The sequence below is a fragment of the Parasteatoda tepidariorum genome, chromosome 6, assembly GCF_043381705.1.
Source record: "Parasteatoda tepidariorum isolate YZ-2023 chromosome 6, CAS_Ptep_4.0, whole genome shotgun sequence".
Classification (NCBI taxonomy): Eukaryota; Metazoa; Arthropoda; class Arachnida; order Araneae; family Theridiidae; genus Parasteatoda; species Parasteatoda tepidariorum.
Window position 1 is genome coordinate 23969151 of NC_092209.1, and position 25705 is coordinate 23994855.

The 25705-nt window shown below is 29.9% G+C and overlaps 1 protein-coding gene across 1 annotated transcript in view; it reads left to right on the plus strand.

The window, feature by feature from the left end:
* The window catches only part of LOC107447924 (uncharacterized), a 152654-nt gene that overhangs the window by 45939 nt on the left and 81010 nt on the right, over positions 1-25705 (plus strand). The window contains exon 2 of the mRNA XM_043047865.2: positions 21019-21111. The gene's annotated coding sequence lies outside the window, so the exon portion shown is untranslated. The remainder of the gene's footprint in view (positions 1-21018; positions 21112-25705) is intronic.

Here is a 25705-nt window from a genome sequence, read left to right on the forward strand (position 1 = left end):
AATAAACAGTTCTTCTTCAGTCGAAGACAACCATTTCTGTCAGAGGAGCGACAATACAAATCTTCAGGCAAAGACATTGTTGCGCATTGGGGCCGAAGAAACTCTTGTGTCCTACTTTTTTCTCCCAAATACAAATCACTGCCTGCTCTTAAACACGACAAATAGGCAACATCTGTTTCTGTTTTCTGCTAGTGTTAATGACAACACAACAATGGATTACCAAAGACAGTATTTTCTCAAGAAATGGCGCAATTACATAGAAAGTTTAAACGAAAGCTATTGAAAGCAAGCTGTGTTGAAGAATGAAAGTCACATTGTCGTTTTTAAGGAAGTAATATGGTTATATCGAAACATTTTTCGGTTCAATATAGAGCTTAAAACATATTCAAACATTTTGCTTAACACAATTTAAATTAGAATCAGATTTTTTTATTAACAAGCAGTTACCAAAGTTTTTAGGCGAAACGACATGCTGTTCTATCTGACATTAAATTAGAAACAATTGTTTTATAGACCACCTGATATATAGACCAGCTTAAGTTATTTTGTTCTATACTACAGTAAATTCGAACCAGTTCTTTTATAGTTTTTTAATGACATACTATATTCATGGTCTGCATTAGGGATTTCAAATTATTAGTCACTAAGTTTGCCAAATATCAAAAGTTTTCGTCGATTTTCGAAAGTCTTCGCCAAATGCAATTTTTTATGATTCAATTTTGCCATAGAAAACTATTTTACGTTCGTTTCAAGCTCATGTTACTTGGACCCCATACTAATTGGTTATGTCGCGCATCTACCGAAAATTACTGTAATTGAATTTTAAAAATGTTGATTTGTTTAGAAAAATTCATTTTGACGTAATTTTAATTTCTTTCCCGTGGAAAAATCATTCGCCAATATTTTCGGCAAAACACAAATTTTATTCGCCAAATTTACGATTTCATTTCATTTGGCGAGGTCGCGAATGCTTAAGCGCGGGCACTGTATATTTTATTCAATATTTCATTAAATTAGAATCAGTTATTTTATAGACTAGCTGATATATAGATCAACATTTGTCAAAGTTCTTATGACATAATAGATTTTGTTTATACTACATTAAATTAAAAACTAAAACCTTTTGTAGACCAGCACTTGCCAACGTTTTTATGAGATACTATATATTGTTCTATATTGCATGAAATTAGAATCAGCTGTTTTATAGATCAGACGATATATATATCTTATAGTTATCAAGGTTTTTGTAATTTGTTTTGTACTATACGTTAAATTAGAATTAGCTCTTTTACAGTCCAGTGGTTATCAATTTTTTATGAGAAACTTTAAAAAGTGCTATATTATATTAAATAAGAATCGTTTCTTCTATAGATCTGCAGTCGTCAAATTCTTTATAAGATACAAAATTCTGTTATATAACTGTATTTAATTATTTCTACAGTTACGATCATCATAAAAAAAAACATTTTTTTTNTAATATTTCATTAAGTTTAAATCAGTTATTTTATAGACCAGCTGATATATAGATCAACAGTTGTCAAAGCTCTTACGACATAATATATTTTGTTTTATACTACATTAAATTAGTATCAACTCTTTTGGCATGTGATATTTTTAGCTGTTGCTAAAAATATTATGACGTATTATATTATGTTCTAAATTACATTAAATAAGAATCAGCTCGTTTATAGACCAGCACTTTCCCAATGCTTTTACGAGATTCTATATATTGTTCTATAGTGCATTAAATAGGAATCAGCTCTTTTATTGAACAGACGATATTTAGATCAGCAACTATCGAGGTTTTTATACTGTATTTTATACAATATTACTTTAAATTAGAATCAGCTCTTTTACAGCCCAATGGTTGTCAATTTCTTATTTGAAACTTTATAAAGTTCTTTAGTACATTAAATAAGAATCAGCTCTCTTACAGACCTGCAGTATACAAATCTTTATGCGATATTATATTTTGTTAAACAACTGCGTTTAGTTATTATTACATTCGACAGTTACGATAATAATCCAAAAAAAAAAATTTTTTTTTCATTTCGTTTTTCATTTTATACACATTTTCTTAAAATGTATTTAGCATTTACATTTTCTTATTTTTTATGCTTTCATTTCAAATATTTCTTTTCTTTTATATACATTTTCTTTTTCTATTCATTCCAATTTTTTATTTTTATTTTATAAACATATTCTTTTGTCATTGATGCAAGTTAAAGTGAGACTAAGTTACTTATAAACTATCAAAATAATTTGACAGTTATCAAATAAAAATACAATTTTCCATCATCTAGTTTTGAGAAGTTCTGAATTGAGCTTTCAAGTGCATTCAATTTACTCAGACAACGTCTTTAATTTATTTACATCTTATGAATGTTATTTACAAAAGAGTGTAATTAATTTCTCCCAGACCGCAAAACTACTTACAATCAATTATGTACCCCACAGAGAGAACAGCCTCCCTTTGTTTGTGTTAATATAATTGATTACCTAAACATGGAATTCAGTTAATGGACTTAACTTTTGATTAATTATGAGAACTAAATGTATTAATTTGCAACTTTTCTTTATCGTTCGATAATTACAAATTCACAATTAGCTGGCAAAATTTTCGGTCGCTCAGACTTTATAATGAAGATGAAAAATTCATGGTTTTCATAACAATAGAGTGTAGGCCGTTGCTGCGATGCTGATAATAATGTTAATCACAATTGAAATGTTACAAATAGTTTCCAAACTCTTGAATTAAACAAAATATATCAGTATTGTTGTAGTTCAAAATGTATCAGTATTGTTGTAAATCAAAATATATCAGTATTGTTGTATTGCTCAAGGGATAGAGCGTTTGCTTTCCAATGAGAGGAACCAAGTTCGAATCCAGGTGAATGCTGGTTGATACGAATTTCGCATCCGGCTTGCACCGACCACGCAGCTGTAGGGAAATATTCTCAGTGGTAGACGAATCATGGTTTAGAGTCCCCTTGCAGTCAGGTTAACCATGGGAGGTTCTCGTGGTCTTCCTCTCCATGTAACGCAAATGCGGGAGGGTTTTCTATCAAAAAGACCTCCACGAAGACAAATTTCTCCCAATACTTGATACAGGAGTTTCCTTGTCTTCAGGATTGGGTTCAAAATTACAAGGCTACGGACTTGAACATTAGTAGTAGTAAACCCAAAAAATTGGATCGGCTGTTAAACGGCAGTTATAAAATAAAATAAAAAGTATTGTATCGAAATATTGCAAAAAATATTTTCATCCCGAAAATGTTCATTCTGGAAATACTAGATTTACCAAAATTTAAAAGTGCCAAAATTTTTAACTTACGTAAGCACACGAATTAATTCGAGCGCGCTAAGCAGATCAAACTGTGCACACACTCGAAATAATTCCAGAGTGGTTGTATTTCATGCCGGTGCACTTTCCTCACTTGATTTTGTCTTTCTTTATACCTTCCAAAACAAGGCTCTAAAATATGTTTTCTAAATAAAAAAAATGACTCTTTAACATTTTTTTAAATCAAAAATGTGTGCGCTAAGGGATTAAATTGATCTGGAACTAGTTTTAAAAAATATAAACTGTTTTCCTCTTTTAACTGTACTGTAACTGATTAAGTAATAAAACTGCTTATTCTGCTGTAGATGCGTCAAAAATTAAATTTACTCAATTGTTTGGTAAAATTATAAATTTGCTTATGCACTACTTTTAGAATATTTTATTTTCAGAATTTTATTTTTTCCATTAAAATAGTGGTAGGACTAGATAAATCAATCCCCTAAATATACCAAAAATAAATTTGCTCGTATATATGATAAAATTCAAATATAAGTTTTGATAGTTGCTTGATTTTGCATTTCAAATCATTCTTTTAAATTTTAAGCAGCGGTTCACAAAAAATAATAATGTAAAGGAAAGGTAAAAATGCAAAAGTTGTTGCCAATTCGTTTTAAAGTAATAAACACAAGTTTTAATTTAATTTAAAGCAAATGAAATATGTAATTTTCAAATAATACTACTTTTTAACAATACTACCATTACACGTTTTGGACGAAATCTTAGCAGAGATGCCAACTTGCTCCGGACAGCAAATATATATTTTAAAGTGGTAGTTTATTAATTGTGATTCTTGGTTTATTAAATCCAATTTAGTAGATTTTAATCCACCACTATTTCTAAATAATTCGTAGGCTTATACAATTCATCACTTTATAGTACTATGTTTTGCTATACCTTTTAAAAAGCAAGCAAAATTAGCCAAATATTTGCAAAATTTACTTCGTAGTTATTTACCGTTTTTTAAATTATTTTGGCGTGTCCGGAGCAGTTGGCATCTCTGTCTTAGGTTAAATTTTCCGGTGATATGAATTTATAATGCCTTCATGGGTTTAAACCCATGAAAGCATACTTATGTCTATAAGTGCATTCTTCTATGCAGATTATTAGGTCTAACGGCAATGTCTGTAAATGCAAGTACGTATTATGATGTCTTTTTATAATAATCCAAAAGTTTCTCTTACAAAGAAAGTGGTAAGATATTTACTCTTTAATTCAATGAAAATGTTCCAGCTTAAAAAGAAACAGTATATATGAATATGACACAAAAGAGTAAGTGAATACATATTTAAGTGTAACGGAAGACAGAACTAAGCAGTAGATGTGATATAAAAATTTGAGAATAAATGTCCTACCACTTATTTTTATAAAGGCACCTTTCAAGCTTGTATAATGGCTTGTGTTCTCTCGGGGACAGAATTTTTCGGTACACATAATATTGGTACTGACATTTCGTGGTAGGTAAAATCTAAAAGTAGGCAAAAAATGTTATAACTCTCTAACAGTGATATTTAATTCTAAATAAAACGCTGCAACCAGACATTAATGAGTGTCGTTTTGAATTTTTAATGAACTTAGACACAATAAATTTCTAAGAATTATAATAAAAATTACTTTAAACACATTCAGTAATAATTATAAAAATTAAAATAAATTATAGCGAAAATCTTTCGAGAATTGTTAATTTGCAGAGCACGTCAAAGTTTACGATAACATAGTTTAAGTAAAAGCTGACAAATTAAAATAAACAAGTATAATTCTATAATTGGAATTCGCCTTAAAGCAACGCAACCTGATGTCGCATTGTATAAATAATGCAAATATATGCTCAACTTTGCTGACTTTAATAACTTTAATTTCGCATGTGTTCAAATAAATATGCTTAAACTGTTGGAATAAATCGTCAGTCAGTTATGGAGAGCGTGCTCATAACTCTGTGTTATTATAGCTATAACTGTGACTCTAACTGTAGTTTGGGCTTGAAATTATTCCATTAATTTAAATATGGATGCGACCACCTAATTTCCCCCAATATCCAAAATACTCTGGTGGGTAACTAGACAAAATTGTTGCTGTTTTAAACGCTGTATGTCAAAAGAAAATAACTTTTACTACACTCAAGTTCTTGAAACTATATTATATTATATCATTCAAATAATATGTACGGTTAAAATACTTTATTTGAATAGTAGGTCAACTCCAATTTCGTTCATTTTGAGAAACAGAAATTTAAATCTCAATAAATGTATTGCGCCATTTTTTAGACAGAAGAAATAAGCTGAAGGTATTCTTGTTTTATGATAAGATAGAAATGACTTGCATGAACATGAAAGTGCGGCTAATAAATACTTAGTTTTTCAATAACCTTATTCTATGAAAAGATACCTCTGTTGAAATATATATATATATGTATGACCGGCCAAGAGGGCGATAAAGATTCTAAATAATAGCAAAATAAAACAAATTTTGATGTATTTTATTGTTATCACGTTAACACTTTAAATATTATAGAAATCTACCTCGTCTAGCTAGGTAAATATCTAAATATTGTACCAGGATTCTTCCAATTCAAAGAAAATTTATTAATAAGGTTATTTAACAAATTTATCCCCACAGCTATATAATATTTTTAAAAAAAATACGTTTCCAAAAGAACTGCGTTCTACAAGATCATTAAATGTTACAGTAATTCTTATAATCAGTGATTTCCCGAAAGCATTAGCGTAAAGTTACTGCAACTAAAATACTGTGATAATGAATGACACGTTCACATCATCCTCTTGGAGTCTTCAATTAATTAATTAAGCCATTATTAATTGATTAAGTAAAAAACTTTACATATGCGACTATTATAACTTGAATTTTAAAAAAAAATTATTATAAAGTATCTTCCATTACTTATAATAATGACTATAAATAGTATAAGATGTAATTAAAATAAAAAAATTAAGAACTTATTTTTTTACCATTGAAAGCCTTGTTTTTTATTTGCTGCTTAAGAATTTGATGTTTGGTCTTGTCATTACATATGAAACATAGCTTTGCCATTCTACTGAAATTAACAGAGAATTTTTGTGTTATAAATAACAGAATACTCCATTTAACCCATTTCTGCCCCTCCCTGTAGTTTATTAAAACTACATTCTCGTAATAAAATCAAAAATAAATAATTAAGACTGTAATTTTTTGAATAATGCTTTTGGCGGTTACATGCGAATCGAATGAATCTATCTGATATTGAACCATTCAGCACAGTAATGAACGCTATAGATTTTTGCATCATCTTAAGATTATTGCAGGATCTGCAGATTAGTAACATTAATCTGCAGATGAACATAATCTGCAGATCTATAACATTAATCTGCAGTATTCTGTAGATTCATTTTTATTTAATTTTAATTTTATATTTTTAAAAAAAATGGAAAAATTACTCAAATTCATTTATAAAACACCGCTAAATTTGTTTCCAATAAAAGCTAAAACTCTGAATTGAGAGGACATCGCAAAGAACAAAAAGTACGGAATTTTTCTCTATTACTAAATTACACTACACTGCGTACTAATTTATTCCACTTTTTTAGTATTGAACGGAATTCAACTAAAATTTAAACCTCTTGAAGTTTCTATGTGCAATTTTAAAGTGCCTTATATTTGCAAATTTTACTACATGCATGTTACATTAAGCAGAATTTTCACAACAAAAATCATTGTAACTGTGTTGAGTTTGCAGATAGATTTGGATTTCTGAAGATAGTGTTGTAGATTGACTTATACGTAAATCCTACAGTATATGCAGATATAGTTACATAAACAGACAATTATATCTGAATTCTACAACCGGATGGATGGGCAATTATAGAATAATGTTGCCAATATATGACCATCTGGCTTCCATACTGTTCGGCAGATTTAAAATAGCATTTCCTAATTTTGTTGACGAAAAAGGTGTTAGGAACAATTATTCATTGCCTATTCTGTTACTGTAAAAGAAACAGGATCAAAACCTGAGCATATCAGTAAAACAATCCTTAAAATGGAATGGGAGCGATATTTTTAGCACATAGTAGTGATATGAGACTAAGACAATGAAGGCAAGATCGATGCAACGCAGAAATTACCGAAATTTCTCCGCATTTCTTGTTGTCAATGAACATTCTTTTACTCGTCGAAAATATTTTCACGTAAGTGCGGAGTACTGACGCTATTCTAAAAGTAATGCAATAATCTCATTTTATTTTTGGTACTGTAATTATCAACTTTTTGAAAAACGAAGTTGTAGCTATTTGAAAATGTATTTAAGTGTGCTACTGAAACCACAATGTGATGGCTGATTATTTTTAATACAATTTTTGAGCTCATACATTCTAATAACACTTTATTCCTTTACTTCTCAAACTTATTTTAAAAATCTCCCATAGTAGAAAAATAAATCTTATTTAAGAGAGCTTTAAGTTTTATAAAAAAAAAAAAAATTATGGGCTAAACTTATTTTTTTACAGTTACATACATAACGTTGGTATATAAATTATTATCATTAAATTTTCTCAAAATTAGACTTATTTCAAATGTCATAAAATTCGCCCATATTTCTCCGAAAGTTTTCGATATCACATTGAGTTACTTTCCTATTTAAATTCAAATTCAATTCCAAACCGCTGACTTAACAATGCATGGAACTTTTCTCTAGAATTTATGAATAATTCAAGATAGTCCTCATTTCCGTGGAGTGAATTTTATTCCTATTCTACCTCCAAGAAACTAGAATTTTAGAAATCTGTTTCGTCCAATATTTCACTTGTTATTTTTCGAATTGTCTCTGTCATACTTAGTCAAATTGCTGCGATAAATCTTGCTACTTTGCAAAGTCAAATTAGTCTGTCAAAATTCCAAGTAAATCCTCATTTTGCTACGTTTTATTTCATTTTATTCGTTATTTGCCATCTCGCTTTTTTATTACATTTTTCAGAATAGTGGCAGTGCTAGGGTAAAAATAAAATATTGCAACAAAATTATAGATTATTGCAACTGATTTGTTTTTTTTTCTTTCCTTTTATACCAGCAATGACAATTTTCTCTGCTTAGTGTTATCTTTACTGTTAACAAAAGTTCAGATTTAACGCATGATTTTAGATTTAATAAAATCGATTAACTGTAAATTAACCTAACTCGATACATAAACAATTCAAATCTAGACATAAAACGGAATTTTGTGCCAGTTTTCTCGTGGTGTAATTTCTAAAATGCTGGCAAATTGATCAGAAATGTTCGAGATTTAGTCTATAATTCTTAACCACTTTATAAAAACTTTCGCAGATAGCGGAGCAGTTGGCATCTCGGTAAACACTAAATCCGTAAACGTTCTTTTGCATAGGGTAAAAATAGTTAAGCACTAAAAAATCAATATGAATCAACACTGAGAAATAAAACAAAATTGAAAGCTATATACTGAAAGCCATATACCGGTTAAAATAATGATATTTTTTGTTTAACTACCCGATGGTTTAACATCAAAAGATAATGAAGCAAAACGCGATTTTAGAACTTCAATCCATCAAAATAAAGATTAAATATACTCGGTATTTTTTGACAACGAAAAAGATGCTATTAATTAATGAAAGCGATGAACCTAGTTTTGATTTACTGCAATTAAGTCACTTTCTCGATGAATTATTTACACTTCAGTAAATAACTTCTTTTTAAAATCAACGTCGATTTTCAATGTTTAGGTTAAAAGAAACGGATTTCAAAGCATGACTACAGAAAATAATCACGTGGTTTTCAATATCTTTCTTACTGTCAATTTGGTATATGAAGGCGTTCGGCCCAGAAAGTAATAAGATAATAAATCTTTGACAAAAATATAATGTTTATCGGCTAAAATTCACAATAAGCATGCTAAGACGAATATCTGAATATAGAAAAATATTGCACAATTATTTTTTAAGAGCCATTTTTAGTGAGGTATCAAAACTGTGTCTGAGTATTTCAGTTATGAATTTGAAATGTGCGTTCGGCGCACTGGGGAAAAAAACTCTGTTATAGCTACCGTATTGTATGTTAATGGCATTTTTGGCTTTTATATATATATATATATATATTCCTNATATATATAACTGATTAAAAAAAAGGATGACATTTTTTTAAAAAAAACAGGAAAATAAAGAAAATAAAATATGTAATCTTTTCATCAGCCCACACGATTTAACTTTCTTCGTGTTTTCTTGTATTTATTTATTTCGTTATATATATATAACCCTTTCGTAAATCTCTAGCCCCCCACACTCCAGAGGTCAAAAGGACTTAAGATCAATTGACAGTTTATGGGCCAATTGTAATTAAGACCTTTTTTTCATGAAGTGTTAAGGACAAACTTGTGTTACTTTCCTTGGAAAAAATTTACTGTATTTAAACCATTCAACAACGGTTTACCGGAAATTCGGATTTTTAAAATTATTGTTCTTACTATCACACATTTAGTAAATAATACAAAACTGATCAGTAAATTTAACGAAAGAAATAGTTTTATGCCAGGCTAAGGAATGGTGGTAAAATTAGCAATTTTTACCTCATTAATCAAATTTTACCACTGATTATAAAACCGCATTTTGTTGTTAATTTTACCAAAATCCTTACGAAAATTATCGAGATTTTTTGTATTCCCATGGAACAAGAAATACAGCAAATTTTATCATATTCAGATAATTCTGATCATTCTTTTTATCTCAGGACGAAAAACTTCTTTTTCTAGGAAAAAAAGAAGCAAAACATTGCAAACCCAAAGAAATTCAGTGTGTTTATTTCCTATATACTTTACGTATTAAAACCATACCGTCACTTTCATCATTTCACAAAATCCAACTCCCCTAACAAATAGTTATGTTTCATGTCTCAAAGATCTTTCATGCATTTGAGTCATTTATTGACTATTCTTATTTATCAATGGATTGTGTTCCTTCACTAACGTTTATGAAAGTAAAAACCAATAATCCGTTGTAACGCTAATGGTATTTCCGTGATAGTTAAAGGTAAAAAATATATCTATATATAAATTTCTTTTTGCTCAACTAATCTTTCCAACAAGTGCAGACTTTTTCAACACTAGTTAAAGAAAGAACTCTTTGAAAGTTTCTTAAGCTTTGATGAGAGACTTTATGAATAATTCATGAAGAATCTTGGAATTCGCATCGTGGAGTCGTAATTACGCATAGACTTCTTTGGTCTTTCAAACCTGTCGCATTATGTAGTTGTACAAGGGTGATTAGGAATTTAATGTTTGCTTTGAAGATTTGTTTTTTAATGCATTTCTATAATTTTTTTCTTCTTTTGCGTACTCTTATTGTCAGCTTCTTTAAGACAAGACAAAAGTTTCACTTGGTTTTATCAAAATTAAAATGAGAATTATGCTTTCATTTGCATATTAAAATACCGTATCTTGTATGAAATGTTATAAATTTCAGAAATCTTAATTAAAGTAAGTCTCGTTTGGTTTTCATAAAATGAAAATGAAAATTATGAATTAATTTGCTTAATAAAATTCCAGCCATTGTATGATATTTCATAAATTTCAGAAGTTTACAATGTAAATTAAAATTAAAGATATTAATTCTTTTGCACTAAGCAATGTATTCTCATGAATGAAATACGGATGCCAAATATGGTTGTACCAGTGAAGTACCTGTTATGTTTTAAATTTTGAAAATTTCACATTATAAATTAAAACGAAAAGTGTGAGTTTATTTACGCATTATTTCATACCTTCTTATGAATAAAATTTTTAAATTTTGTTTTCAACTTCAATAAATTTGCATTATATATTTGGATGAGAAACAAGAATTCATTGAGCTATAAAATATTTTCTTTTGTAGGGAATTATAACCTTATATTTTAAATTTGAGGAATTCTCATAATAAAAAAAAATTAAGACAGTGAATTTATTTGCATAGCAAAATACCTTCTCCTGAATGAAATTTTATTTGCAAATACAGACTTTGGTTTTAATATTAATAAATTTCCATCATAAATTAAAACGAAAAATATTTTGCGCTTTAAAATAATTTTTTGTGTATAAAATTCTAATCTTAAATGCTGATTTGTTTTTCAAAAATTTTAATTATTGTTATTAACAATATTTATTTAATATATCTTTAAAGCGGCTCACAAAAAGACGAGCTATAACTTTCTCAGAAGATAAAAAAACTGATAGTAAAACCACATTTCTTTTAAGTCACTTTAAAGCGTAGTTAACTATCAACGAATTAATAGCCATTAAAATGTTGGTTTATAGTTTATAAGTTTACAAGCACAAATATGCATATTGTAATCAAATAATAATAAGGGAAGTAAAATAGTTATTTTCTCAACCAGTTCTTTATTTCCAGATAGGTAATAGCTCCGTTACTCCCATATTTGTTTATATTTTATCACTTTTCCAAAGAATTCTGCTCTCTTATCATAAATGAAGTGGATCTTTAATGAGCTTTAACGAGGTTAGGGTTATCATAAACTTTTAAGACTTGCTTCAGAATTTGTCCACTGCTGTAAGGTGAATTCGCGACGACATATCAAATATAACCTGAAAAGACGCATATTGTATTTGAAAATACTGCTCGTTTTAAGAACAAATTAGTAGTTAGTCTTAGTACAAGAACATTTGCATATTTTTCAATGCCCAATGCGACTGTAACGTATTTCTCAACAACAATACAGACAGACGTTGTTATAAAACAAAACAATTTATTTAAACAAAAACAAAAATTAAAAAAAACACAAATTTTCCTTCATGACTCTATGTGAGAGAGGAGAGGATCTCCTCCAACTTACACTCTTGAAAATCACTGACTGACGATTACACATGCGCAGTTCGTTTCTATTCAGTTGTTGTGGTTGGGAGACTAACAGAACTGCCAACTACTATGCTTTTTGCAAAATATTACATGGAGTGTTAGGCAATTACATACTGAAACAGAGATGCTAAATGTATAACAAATAGAGATTCAACAAAATATTTTAAAAAACGGTAGAGAACTACAAACTGAAATATGCAGATCTTTGGTTAATTTTGCTAATCTTTTTAAAGGCTTAACTGTAACAAAGTGGCGTACATTAGCCTTTGAATTACTTAGAAGTTGTGGTGAGTAAAATCTCCATAAATCGAATTTACTAAACAATCATACATTTAAAGATTATCACCTGAAAATAAATTTGAATGTCTTTGATTTTATTACGTTTCACATTGTCATTTAAAAAATTACTTACGCAATCATTACAACAAAGCAGAATTTCTCAAACACATTAATGATTTTTGAATTGAGTGATGACTTATTGTGAATTAAACCTTGAATGCTTTTGATTTTATTATGTTTCACAGTGTCTTTTTAAGAAAATATCAAGCAATCATCACAATAGTAGAATTTCTCAAACTCATTAATGTTTTTTGAATTGAGTGATAACTTGTTGTGAACTAAACCTTGAATGCCTTAGATTTTATTATGTTTCACAGTGTCATTTTTAAAAAAAATACTTACGCAATCACTACAACAAAGTAGAATTTCTCAAACACATTGATAACTTTTGAATTGAGTGATAACTTATAATTCGGGAAAATGAAACTTTTAATGACTTTTATTTTATTGTTCATGTTCCTCGTTGTCATTAAGTGTGAACTGAAGCCAAATACTTTCCTACAGATCATCAAAAGGAAACTGGAAAATTTGGCTTCATTTACCATTAAGAGAGACATTTTCTAGAAAATTGCTTCAATTGAAAAGCTGTAAAGTTTTAAGAGAAGTCCATGAATAATTTATAAACATCTTTTGATTCTCAGAACGGAGTTGTAATTATGTTCTCAAGATCCCTAATAACACTAACACCTCTCTCGTTGAGCGAAATTATAAAATCCATATCAAATGCATCTGAATTTGACTCTGGTTGCTTTTTCTTAACTTTTTGGAATTAGGACAGCTCACAGAAAGATAATTTTAAACCGCATAATTTTAATTCCAGAATGTGGTTAAAAATTGTTACTTTGATTTAAAAAAAAGTGCAAAATAAATAAAATAATGGCAAAACAGTTGATACATTATATTTTTCGCAAATAGATACGGCTTACCACATAGCGTGGTTTTAAAATCACTTTTTAATATTATCTACCACGCTGTTATTATAATAACATTTATATTTAGATCAATAAAGGATGATAGAATTGCTTTTTTTATATATATTTATATTTTAGAAATATGGTGGTAGAAGTGCTTTATCGTTAATATTTATTTAGTTTTATCTCTGTTTACCACGCTATGATAATAATAATACTTTTATTTCGATCTAAAAAAAGTTGAAATGGTAGGCAATCATGCAGGTGTGTTCGGAAATATTTAGATCTCAGATTGTGGTGGTAGAATAGCTATATTAATAATATTTATTTTGTGGTATCTCTGTCTAACACGCTATCACAATAATACTGATATTTACATATAAAAAAAGGTTGAAATAGTAGGTAATCATTAATGTGCTGTCAGAGATGCAAACTAGCTCCGAACAGCCGATAATCATTTTCGAGTGGTAGTCTTTTTAAAGTGATTCTTGGTTTGGTTAATTCAATTTATAAAGTTTTTAATCACCACTACTTCCTATTAATTCAAAGCCTTATATTGTACACCACTTTGTTATAATTACAGCGGTGCCAACTTGCTCCGCTTTGTAAAATAGTATTTTCTAGTGGTAGCGAAATTTAAGTTACTTTTAGGTCAGTATTTTTCCTTTTAAGTAATTTTCGCACCACTAAATATAAAAAATTATAAGTATGATTTAAAATGCAACGGTAAAGCACCCATTTTCTGGTTATCATATTAAAAAGTAGGCGTAATTATCCTTCTTTATTGAATTTTACTACATAATTTGCTACCACTTTATTCCAGAAAGCGGAGCAGTTAGCCTCCATATTCTTATCCTAGCTTCTAAGCTACCCTCCTCATTTTAGAAGAGAGAGCTGTGGCACTATATAATAATAGTTCTGTGTTAAATCATTCTATCATATTATACGAAACATATTAAAACAATTATATTTTAAAGAAAGTGGTAGTCAAATCATAATTTATATTGTATAATACACAATATTTTCTGAGAGGCTAATTTTCAGTAAATACAAAATTTAACTCCATGAAATGATACTAGATATTTTTTAAATGCCATATATTATCTTCTGCTCCCGCATTCTTAAGTTTTTAGGAGTTAACTGGAAACTGCTGTATCTAGCAGTTGTTATGCGTTGCCGATTTATATTCAGGTCCGTTGCTCACTCCTGATTACGCTTATCATATACCGGATAGTTCAACATCTCCCTTTAAAGCTTTCTTCTTACAGAGATGCCAACTTGCTCCACTTTGTAAAATAGTATTTTCTAGTGGTAGCGAAATTTAAGTTACTTTTAGTTTAGTATTTCTCATTTTAAGTAATTTTCTCACCACTAAATATCAAAAATTACAAGCATCATGTAAAATGCAACGTTAAAGCATCCATTTTCTGGTTATTCTTTAAGGAATTTTGCTATATAATTTGCTACCACTTTATTAAAATAATTCCAGAAAGCGGAGCAGTTGGCATGAAGGGTGAAAGCGAGACGGAAAAGAGAAAAGGCTGGAAGGAAAACCATTTCAGTTATAGTTAGTTTTCGGGAGGAGTTCACTTATTCTTTTTTTAAACTATTCTACAATATCTATTTAATCTTGGAAAAGAAGCAGATTTATATATATGTTGAAATCTTGATAGTTACAGATAATTTTTTTTTCTCGAAAAATATGCTACAATAAAATGTATTTCGTACCAGTTTTTCATCTTTCCCGTCTTGCTACATAAGGACTTTTAGTCATGGTTGGCATCCCTGTAATTAAGGGGGCTTTGCTGGCCGATACATCACCTCCTGCACCAGAAAGCCTCCACACGGTTTCTTATAAGTAGTCTGCGCTGATTATTTAAAAAGCGAACCATTTGCGCGCAAGAACCCAAATTCTATTTTAAAAGTTCGTTTGTTATAGTGGAACTGGGCTTCAGAGGCCTCACGGCCCTTCCTTACCTGCCAACTTTTAATCACTTCCATTATCATTTTTCCCAGTGGTATTAAAATGGAATTAAAATTTCAATTTTAAGCAAACAAATACGTTGTATATGAGAAAACTTAAGTTGACAACCATGATAGTAACGCATATTAATATATGTACTTAATTCTTGTAAGAATAGTGGTGATCAAAATCATTTAAAAATTAAGTTTATAAAAGAAAAAATAGTATATATTTACTACCACTTTAAATATGAAATTAAATTCTTCCGGAAGAGTCTGTGGGGAGAGTTGTTACCGACCATGTCAACCGTCATCTATGAAAAGGTACCCCGACATAGAGTCGAGTTAACATGTCTTATATACTAGTGAATTGTAGTTGTAATTTTGTAGTGGTAGATACGCTACAGTACTCCCCACCAGAATTATAGCTATGATAGAATTCGATGAATGTATGCCACTAGTTGATTCATTGCTGTTTTTCGTGCGAGGCCGGGAGAGCTGTATTAAGATCACCGTATTTTTTGAGTGCTGAATGTGAGAGGTGTATTAACTTCACGGTCGTAGTCGCTCCTCTGTTGCCGTTAGCAGTCGAGTAATCACAAGTATGCAAGCCGACGTTGTGTGTGATCGAGATGAGACTGAGTAGCAACTGCGTGAGGAGGTGGATAATGATGCAGTCACAAGTAGCAAGTCAACTGTTCAATGTGGACCATCCAACGAAGTAGGCGATACTGCCGATGCATACCCTCCAACTTATGAAGATTTTGAAAATAATTCTTTCTAGTGGTAGCGAACCAAAGTAGAAATTTTTAAAGCAAATGGATCTCTCATAAAACTTTTATCAGAACTTAAGAATCTAGCCATATGGCCTGCACTTTTATAAGTAATAGTGGACAAGTTACGCTAAAATTAATTTTTTTTAAATATTAAGACATTAATTTTGCTACCGTCTGAAAAGAAGATTTCTGAAACTACGGAAATTCCGTAGCAGTTGGAGGGTATGCCGATGTAGGCCGTATCCAGATCAAAGTGGGCGTTTTTGCCAAGGTAGGCGTGTTCACATCACGTCCGAAGGTCACCAATGTGGGGAGAGTAGTAACAGACCATGTCAACCGTCATCTATGAAAAGGTACCCCAACATAGAGTCGAGTTAACATGTCTTATATACTAGTGAATTGTAGTTGTAATTTTGTAGTGGTAGATACGCTACAGAGTCCGGATCCAAATTCTACTTTAAAAGTGCTTGAGAGAAATTTATCATATATATTTGAGAATTGAATCTGTAGTGGTTGACAAGTAAATAAAACAAACCAATTAAATTCATAAATTAAACAAATTCTTAGATATATATTTGCTACCACTTTCCAATTTTTAATAGATTTCATATTAAATAGTACTTTCACTAATTGGTTTACCCTCATAGTGGTCTGATCGGACAACTTACAAAAAACTGTGTGGAAGCTTTCAGTTTTAGGAGGCGGTGACGGGTTCGAATCCCGTCGTAACCCTGGGTGTATTCTTTGTGATGTCTTCCACTATATTGTGTTATCTGTCCTTTTACTTGACAAAGGTTTATAAGCCTGCAGGCCTACAAATGTAGGTTGTATATCAATATAATTAAGCTCTAAGAAAGTTAACCAATATTAGCCGAACATTAGAAAATTTTCGTTTGTAGTTCTCCACGGGTTTCGCACAATATATTGTCGAATCTGGAGCAATTGGCATCTCTGCGTTTTTCCAACAAAAATCAAAAGTTGATATTAAAAAACTACATTCTTCCTATTTTTCAGTTCTGTAATATAGCATCCGGTATTTTAGCCTTTTTCAACGACAATAGAGAGACTTTAGCAGGAGACCAGGAGAAAGATATCATTTCTAAAGGCTGGGCACTTTGATTTTACAGACCCTGCAAAAGCCTTTTTACTCTAGGTGTTCTAAAGTCTTGGAATAAAATGCATTGGCTTTCTCTTCATTTTCTTTTTGCATATCTTCACTGATGGCCTAGAAGTTATGTCTAGATTCCGTGAAATTAAGTCTTCTGCAGGAGAAGATTCTGAAGAGATTCCCACGACTTAAGCCAGAAGTACAACTAGTTTGGCTTTATTTTTATTGTGAAGTGTATTTTTCCTGTCAATAAGGTAAAGGAGAAATTCATCCGCAAGTCTGTTTAGCGTCTTCCTCAGGAGAAGATTTTGAACAGTTAGTTTTCCTACAAGTTTAGCCAAGAACACATCTAGTTTATTTTTATTTCCATTGTCGAATGTTTTTTTTCCATCAATAAGGTAAAGGAGAACTTCTTTTCTTTCTAAATAATGCTGTTAGCAATGTAAGTGTTCAGAAGTGGTACAATGCAAAAGTATTGTATTAGAAAGTGGTTTGGTTGTAAAGCTTAATCTGGCTATCAAGTCATGGAATAACAGCGTCAACGTATACTCCCATTATAGATAAGTTGCAACCATTACCCCTAAATGGAGATCGCAGAAGAAAAATGAAGAAACAAGGACGTATAATACGGTAAGAAGGCAATACCTGACCCAGGCCTGAAAGCGGGACAGAAAAGAGAAAATACTTGTGGGAGAATCATTTCAATATTAGATAATATTCGGGAGGAGTTAATCTATTCTCAACAATAACGATTGACTATAAGGAATTTTTTTTCTCGGCGAAGAAACAATTCTATATAAAAAAATTGTATCCGTTAAAAACAATTGGTAGTTACATACCTGGTAACTACTCCGGATTTTCCGGAGGATTTTATTTTCATATTTAAAGTGGTAGTAATTATATACTATTTTTTTTTTATAATCTTAATTTTTAAATGATATTGATCACCACTATTCTTACAAAAATTAAGCACATATATTAATATGCGTTACTATCATGGTTGTCAACTTAAGTTTTCTCAAATACAACGTATTTGTTTGATTAAAATTGAAGTTTTAATTCCATTTTAATACCACTGGGAAAAATGATAATGGAAGGGATTAAAAGTTACCAGGTATGTAGTTATCGATTTTTATTATTCCCAGAAAAAAACTAAAAAATGAAATTTATTTGTTACCAGTTTTTACTCTTTTCCGTCTCGATATATATGTATAGGCTTTCAGCCCTGACCTGACCAGCGCGCGGCGTTAGATGCTAAGACATCCTATCATGACTAGATTGACAGGTACTCATAATTGTTAATAATTCTGAAAATTCCGCAGAGATGCCAACTTGCTCCGGTCAGCAAATATATATTTTAAAGTGGTAGTTTATCAATTGTGATTCTTGGTTTAATAAATTTAATTCAGTAGATTGTTATCCACCACTATTTTTCAATAATTCGCAGGCTTATATAATTCTCCACTTTCATACCTGCCAACTCTCCCGGATTTTGCAGGAGATTTTATTTTCATATTTAAAGTGGTAGTAAATATAAACTATTTTTTCTTCTATAAATTTAATTTTTAAATGATTTTGATCACCACTATTGTTACAAAAATTAAGCTTATATATTAATATGCGTTACTATAGTGGTTGTCAACTTATTTTTTTTCAAATACAACGTATTTGTTTGCTTAAAATTGAAGTTTTAATACAACTGGGAAAAATGATAATGGAAGGGATTAAAAGTTGGCAGGTCTGCACTTTGACGTACATACGTCATGCTTTACCATTAAAAAAGCAAGCAAAAATAGTCAAATGTTTGCAAAATTTACTTAGTAGTTATTTACCGTTTTTTAAATATTTTTTGCTTGTCCGGAGTAGTTGGCATCTCTGATTCCATGAGAATTGTGCCACATTTTAAGCTTCCTATTTTACCTTTTGAATAAAAAATTTATTGAATTTCAGCACAGATATATAAATGCGTGATATTCTTATAATAGTATGTCAAAACTGAAACAGATTATAATATTTTTTTTCTTTTGCTAATGATTGTAATAACGGTTGACTTCGTTATAATAATGTGGCAATGAAAGAGCATAGGAAGTTCATTATGTGTCTGTTCATTTTTTACTCATTCAAGTATTTAGACAGAAACAGACAATTTAATAGAACTTGGTACCTAGGACTGCTATCGGCTATTCTTCCTTTTCATTGTGATAGTGCTATACAATTGCATCTAATTGAGGGTTTAACATGCAATTCCTCGACGTTCATGCATATGTACATCGGAACTACTTATAAATCTCGGTAAGTATTCTTTTAAGAAAAAAATTAAAAACTGCGTAACCCGCTTTGTCCCGAATTTATAAATTGAAATGATACAAAAAGTGGTTTTATGGAAAAAGTGGTATAATATATTATCGAAATTAATTGGTTTATCTACTGTTAAGGCATTCAAAAAATCTGCAAAAAATACTTGTTCCTTAGAATTCTAGATCTAATCAGAAATAGCTAAATCATTTTGGTATCTGAGAATCTTTTAATTCACCCAGATAAATGAAAAAAGTTTCCCGTCACAATTAATGTCTTTGAAAATTGTCCTGAATACATACCTGCCAACTTTTAATCCTTTCGAGGATCATTTTCCCCAGTGGTAGTAAAATGGAATTTAAATTACAGTTTTAGGAAGAAAAATATATTGTATTTTGGATTCGCGACAGTATTACATATTAATATACATACTTCATTATTTTAAAAATAGTGGTGATCAAAAAGATTAAAAATTAAGTTTATAAATGCAATGAAAGCATACATTTTACTACCACTTTAAAGATGCGAATAAAACTTTACGCCAAATGCGCAAAAGTTGGCAGTTATGTACTATTTTAACCGGTTAACGCCCACCGACATATGTTTAAAACATATGCAGGTGGGCGTTTACCGGTTAAAAACTGGTCACAACCACTACAATTTTATAAGACAAAACCTAAAATTTGCACACATAACCATATAATGCCCGAGAGCAACTAATTAAAGTGCTCATTTAACACCGTGATGCAAAAATTTAAACATTTAGAGTGGTATGTAATTTAAAAGTGTCTGTGAGTACTGCAAAGGGTTATGTTAACGTATACTATACCTGCCAGCATTCATTCGTTTCGAGAATGGATTTTCCAAGTGGTAGTAAAACAATTACCAAAAAACAGTTTTACTCAAAAAGATATTTATATTTTAGCCAGGTTGAAATTCGATATCGTGTGGACTAATATGCTTTTATATATTTGTTGAAATTATTTATATGTAGTGGTGGTCAAACTCATTTATAATTATTAATATAATTCAAAAAGTTTAGTGAAATAACATGAATTTTGCTAGCACTTTAAATATGAAAAAAAAATCTTGCGGTAAAACCGGAAGAGTTGGCAGGTATGGATACACATGTACAGGGTTATTCATAATTCCCTCCGGGCAGGAAATGGACCATTGCATTGATGTATGCCGCGTGACCAAGGGTTCACACATAAAACACCTGAAATGTATGTAAGTAAAACTTGAATAATTTCGGAATAATTTCATATGTTTCTTTTTTTCATATTCGTCTTCTTTTTTTTACTATAACACTCCGAAACCCCGGAGGGAATTATGAATAACCCTGTATAATGTAGTGTACTTGATTTTACTTAAAAAAATAATAATTTCTATTTTAAAATAGTGATTTAGTAGCAATCTTAATAAACTGTATTTTTACTTGCAGGTGAATAATCCACCAGATTTAACTGATATTTAGGACTCTCATCATGATTTTCAAATGAAGCATTCTGCATATCTTTTAAAGGCCTTATAAGAAGTAAGCATCCATTATTCACTTTGAATTCATCTATAATATATTAACCTTTGCTTTGGTTTTATGTGTCCCCAGTCGGTAAACAAAAACAGAAAACTAACATTACTGTTTTTAGCCTTATTATCATAATTACTTTTCCTCTACAATTTAGGTTATAGTTATCTGTTCTAGTTATGTAAAGATTTATCTCCTACTAAAATCTAACTACTGAGATTCTAATTACTGTCAGTTTCAATTAGTTGGCTTTTTTATTGCTCCTTTGTGTGCAAAATAATTTATGGGCTCAAAGAGCTTATAGTTGTTTTTAAAAGCTTTAGCATACATGTTAAAAAAAATTTAATGCATTTTGTTTGGGATTCGCATTCACAAAGCTACCATATCATCGATGGACTTTCTTCCTTGGTTCAAACAGAATACGTTCACATCTTAAAATGCTGTTTTGAAAAAGTAAATGTAGCTCAAAAGGAATATTCAAATGTATAAATATTGCTTAATGTGCGTTTTATTTTTAAAAAAATAGATCATAATGAACTTTTACCTATTTGTTTGGGCATTGTATCAATCCTTTCCGGCGCTGCGTCGTCATTCTTGTTAATTCAACAAATGTTACGAACCACTAGTAATGTAAAAGTAATTGCTTGTATTTGTTCAGCAATCACTATTACTTAGACAGTCAAGCAAAGTGCTTGAAACATTTATAAAAGCAACTCCACTTCCTGCTTACCTCAATGCTCAACCAAAACAGTGTTAAAATTCCAGATGAATGGGATAGGGGTCGCTTCGCGACCCAGGTGCCCAATAAAATCAAAACACTAGGACTAGATTACTTAAACTGTGAGCTCAAGTATGAAGCTTCACTTGCTAATGTGTTACATGATTAAAATTTTCAATCGATATTTGCTGTTTTGGAAAGGGTTGAAATGACGATTTCTTTTCCGAAAAATTAATAATGTTGTAATACAAGTGTTTCATTATTAATATACATTTTACATAAGCAACCTAATTCTATCTAATAATGCTGGACTTGCCAATTTTTACACTTTCCGTGGAAGAATTTCCAGAGTGGTAGTTTATAGCTAGCTGAAATATATTTGTAAATTGAAATAACATTTTGAAATTACTTATTTTTTTCTTCTTATAAAAAACTTGTATTCAGATAAGGGATTTATTTATTTGTTTGTTGTAGTAGTCAAAATGATATTAAATTAAAATTAATAAATTCAAAATTAACAAGGATTTGCTGCAGACAATTCGCAGTTGTTAGTAGCAATACATAAATATTTATTGAAACAGCAATGCTTATTTAAAGCTGAAATGGTAGGGTAACAGACAGAAATGTCCTGTAGGCATAAGCAAATAGTTAATACTACTTTTTTCGTGTATGTACTCTTCATATATAGACTACTTTAACCCTTTAGTGGACCTTATTTCAAGTTAAGTTAAATTGAAGAATTTTTGGAATTGAAATTCATATAAGAATAGTAAATGATACAAGAAAAGAAAAACTCATTCAGCTTATAAAAAAGTTAATTTAAATTTTAATGCCATTTTATGTGAGGTAAGTGTATTTACCACGACCTATTAGGAACTTATTGACTTTTATTTTTCTTTATTTATAAAATAAATCTTGTAAATGCTATTAACTTCAGAAGGAATTATTCACTTTATAACTTTGATACGTTTTCTTATACTAAAAAATGATTACCAATTTTATTCATGCCCACTTCAAGAAAGCTGAAGTTATTAACAAATAGAAACCTAAATTAAAAGTGGTAGAAAAGTTAACATATAGACTTTAATAATTGGTGGTAAGTATACTTACCTTGGCTTTAGAAAGGGTTAAGTGGCTGGACAATAATGTTTACAGAAACTAGACATATGACAAAATGCGATATATCAATGTGCAATGTACCAGAACGTTTTACACATACCTTAGACATTAAAAGGGAGAAGCATATTAAATCGGTATAAAAATTGCTTTTTTTTCAATTTATTTTAAATAAAAAAGCTCTTTAATTGTGTGACAAACGACATGATTCAGGAATTGTGGTCTAACACTTTAACATCCAAGACAAGCTGGTATCTATCCGAAGCTTGGTAAGCCTCGAGTCAAGTCACCATCTCCGAGTCTTATCGGAACTGGTGAAGTAAAACCTGATATGCATAAAAATAACGAAAAAGAAGCTGTTTGCGATTACTAAAATACTTGCTTAAATCATTGAAGCATAAGCTCTTTCTTCGCAGTATAACATTCAGGGGTTAAAAAATTAAGGAACATAAATAATGCTGAATTAGAAATTTTCGAAACTAAATTACGCGAATTGATCAGATTTAAAAGCAGAATACCCCAACTTACATTTGATCATGTTTTCTTATTGAGCTACTATATCCAAATGCCATTAAAATTAGCTCTGCTTAGCCTATAAATTACAGTACTTTTGTAGTACCCGACTTTATTCAAGTCACAAGGTACAGTTTTAAGCAAAAATGTAGTTTAACATAAAAAAAAGACTTAAATTGTCAACGTAACATAAGAACAATACATAAAGGAGAACATAGAAAATAAATTCTCTCTTAATTTTAAACTAAAGAAAAAATCGATAGTATAAGGATTAAATCGAATTTTTTACAAATTGTGGTTCACAAACAGCCCATACTATTATTCAATTATCTCTAACTAATATGGAAACTGCTTGCAATTATTTTCATGCAATTTCTGATGCATGGCAACTATACTCAAATAAAATGTAGTGAAAAGGGAAAAAATGGTCGGAAACCTTTATGATCCATCTACTTGGTTGTAAATGAGTATATATATATATATATATATATATATATATATGTATATATANACCCATGTATATATACACACATATATATATATATATATATATCACCTTTTGAAATCAAATGTCAGCATTGTTACATAACCAGAGGAGAAAAATGACCAAAATCCATTTAGTCAAAAATGAAATACGACGTAAGCCCATTATTTTTTCGATGCTGAGCACATCCCTTTGGAGACCTCCAGCTGTTTTATTACCCTTGTTTCCATTCTCTTTTCTTGGAACAGTTTTCTTTTAATGACGAAGGAGAGAGCAGGTAAAACGAGAGCAACAAACATTCTAAGAGGCCTGGGAAAAAAGGATGGACTGAAGAAGGCTCTGGCCAATCGATCGAACGATAACCGCAGGGACTTGGGTGATTGAATCGATTGCGACAGAGAAAAAATAAATTTGATTCCACCTTTAAGGCATAAGAATATTTCTCAATTTGTTTAAATGTAGTACCCATTCAGTTTTATTTGCTGTCGTGTAATTTCATTTCTTCACCAATTCTATTCCCAAGCGTTAGATAATTTAATAAACTTTATATCTTTCAGAACCTTCTAAATCTTATTAATTTCCATTTTTAAGATTTTTATTTTTCAGAATATTTTTAAGAGATATTTGTCTTAGTGATAGCGAACGAAAATTGAAATTTTTAAAAGTAAATCGTGACTCTTTCTACTCTTACGTATGATTACAAGCATATTGACAACATTCGGTGATCAAAGTCCTGTAAAAAAATTTATTGTCAATTTACTTTGAACAATCAAAGGTATAAATTTAATTTAAGGAAAAGAGAAAGTTTAATTTTTTTCATTTCACTTTAAGAAAAAAATCACGGTTTACAGTTTTAGAATTATTTAAAATAATTTAATTTGTTAACTTGTCGAGTAAGTTAAAATATCTCGTTTCCCACTAATACAGGTAATTTTATCTCAAAAAGTTTATTTTAATAAACGTTGGTACCCGACCATTGTTTTATCATTCTTGGCAACTTTTACTCATTTGACATAAAATTTTATTTCTATTTTTAAAGTGGTAGTACAGCGTATGCTTTCCATTTATTCCTAACATTTATGTACTTAATTTATAATCTTTTTGTCCACCACTATTTTCAAAACATATAATATTATATATGAACATGCTATACTGATCTTGGTTCGAATGAGCTCATCCGAAATAAAAAATATGTTTCTTTCTAAAGTTGTAATTTAAATTTCATTTTTTTACCTCTTGGGGAAAATCAACCTCTAAAGGATTAAATGTTGGTAGGTATGCTTTATATTGATTAAACGAAGAATACATAAATACGAAGGAATAAATGTATCTACCTCTATGAAAAATCTGGTTTTGGTATCAGGAAGATTTTGCAGTAGTTATGGTAAACAATCTACTTTTACAGGGATGACAACTGCTCCACTTTTTGGAAAAAAAGTTTAATAAATTGGTAGTGAGTTAAATAGTAAAGCTTGTAGAATAAGAATAATTACGCCTACTTTTTAAAAGAATAACCAAGAGAAAATTGATTTTAGTTGTATATTACGATTTGTAGATGTGAATATTTAATTGAAAAGCAAATTACTAAACTGAAAATAACTTAAATTTTGTTTCCACTAGAAAATTTTATTTTATTTTACTTTGCATAAACAAGCTGGCATCTCTGTACTTACCTTAATATCATAATTTGTATAAGAGACTATTACTATTAACGTTGATTAATCCATTATGGATTAGCATTACAAATTTACAACATTTGCAGCTGCCTAAAA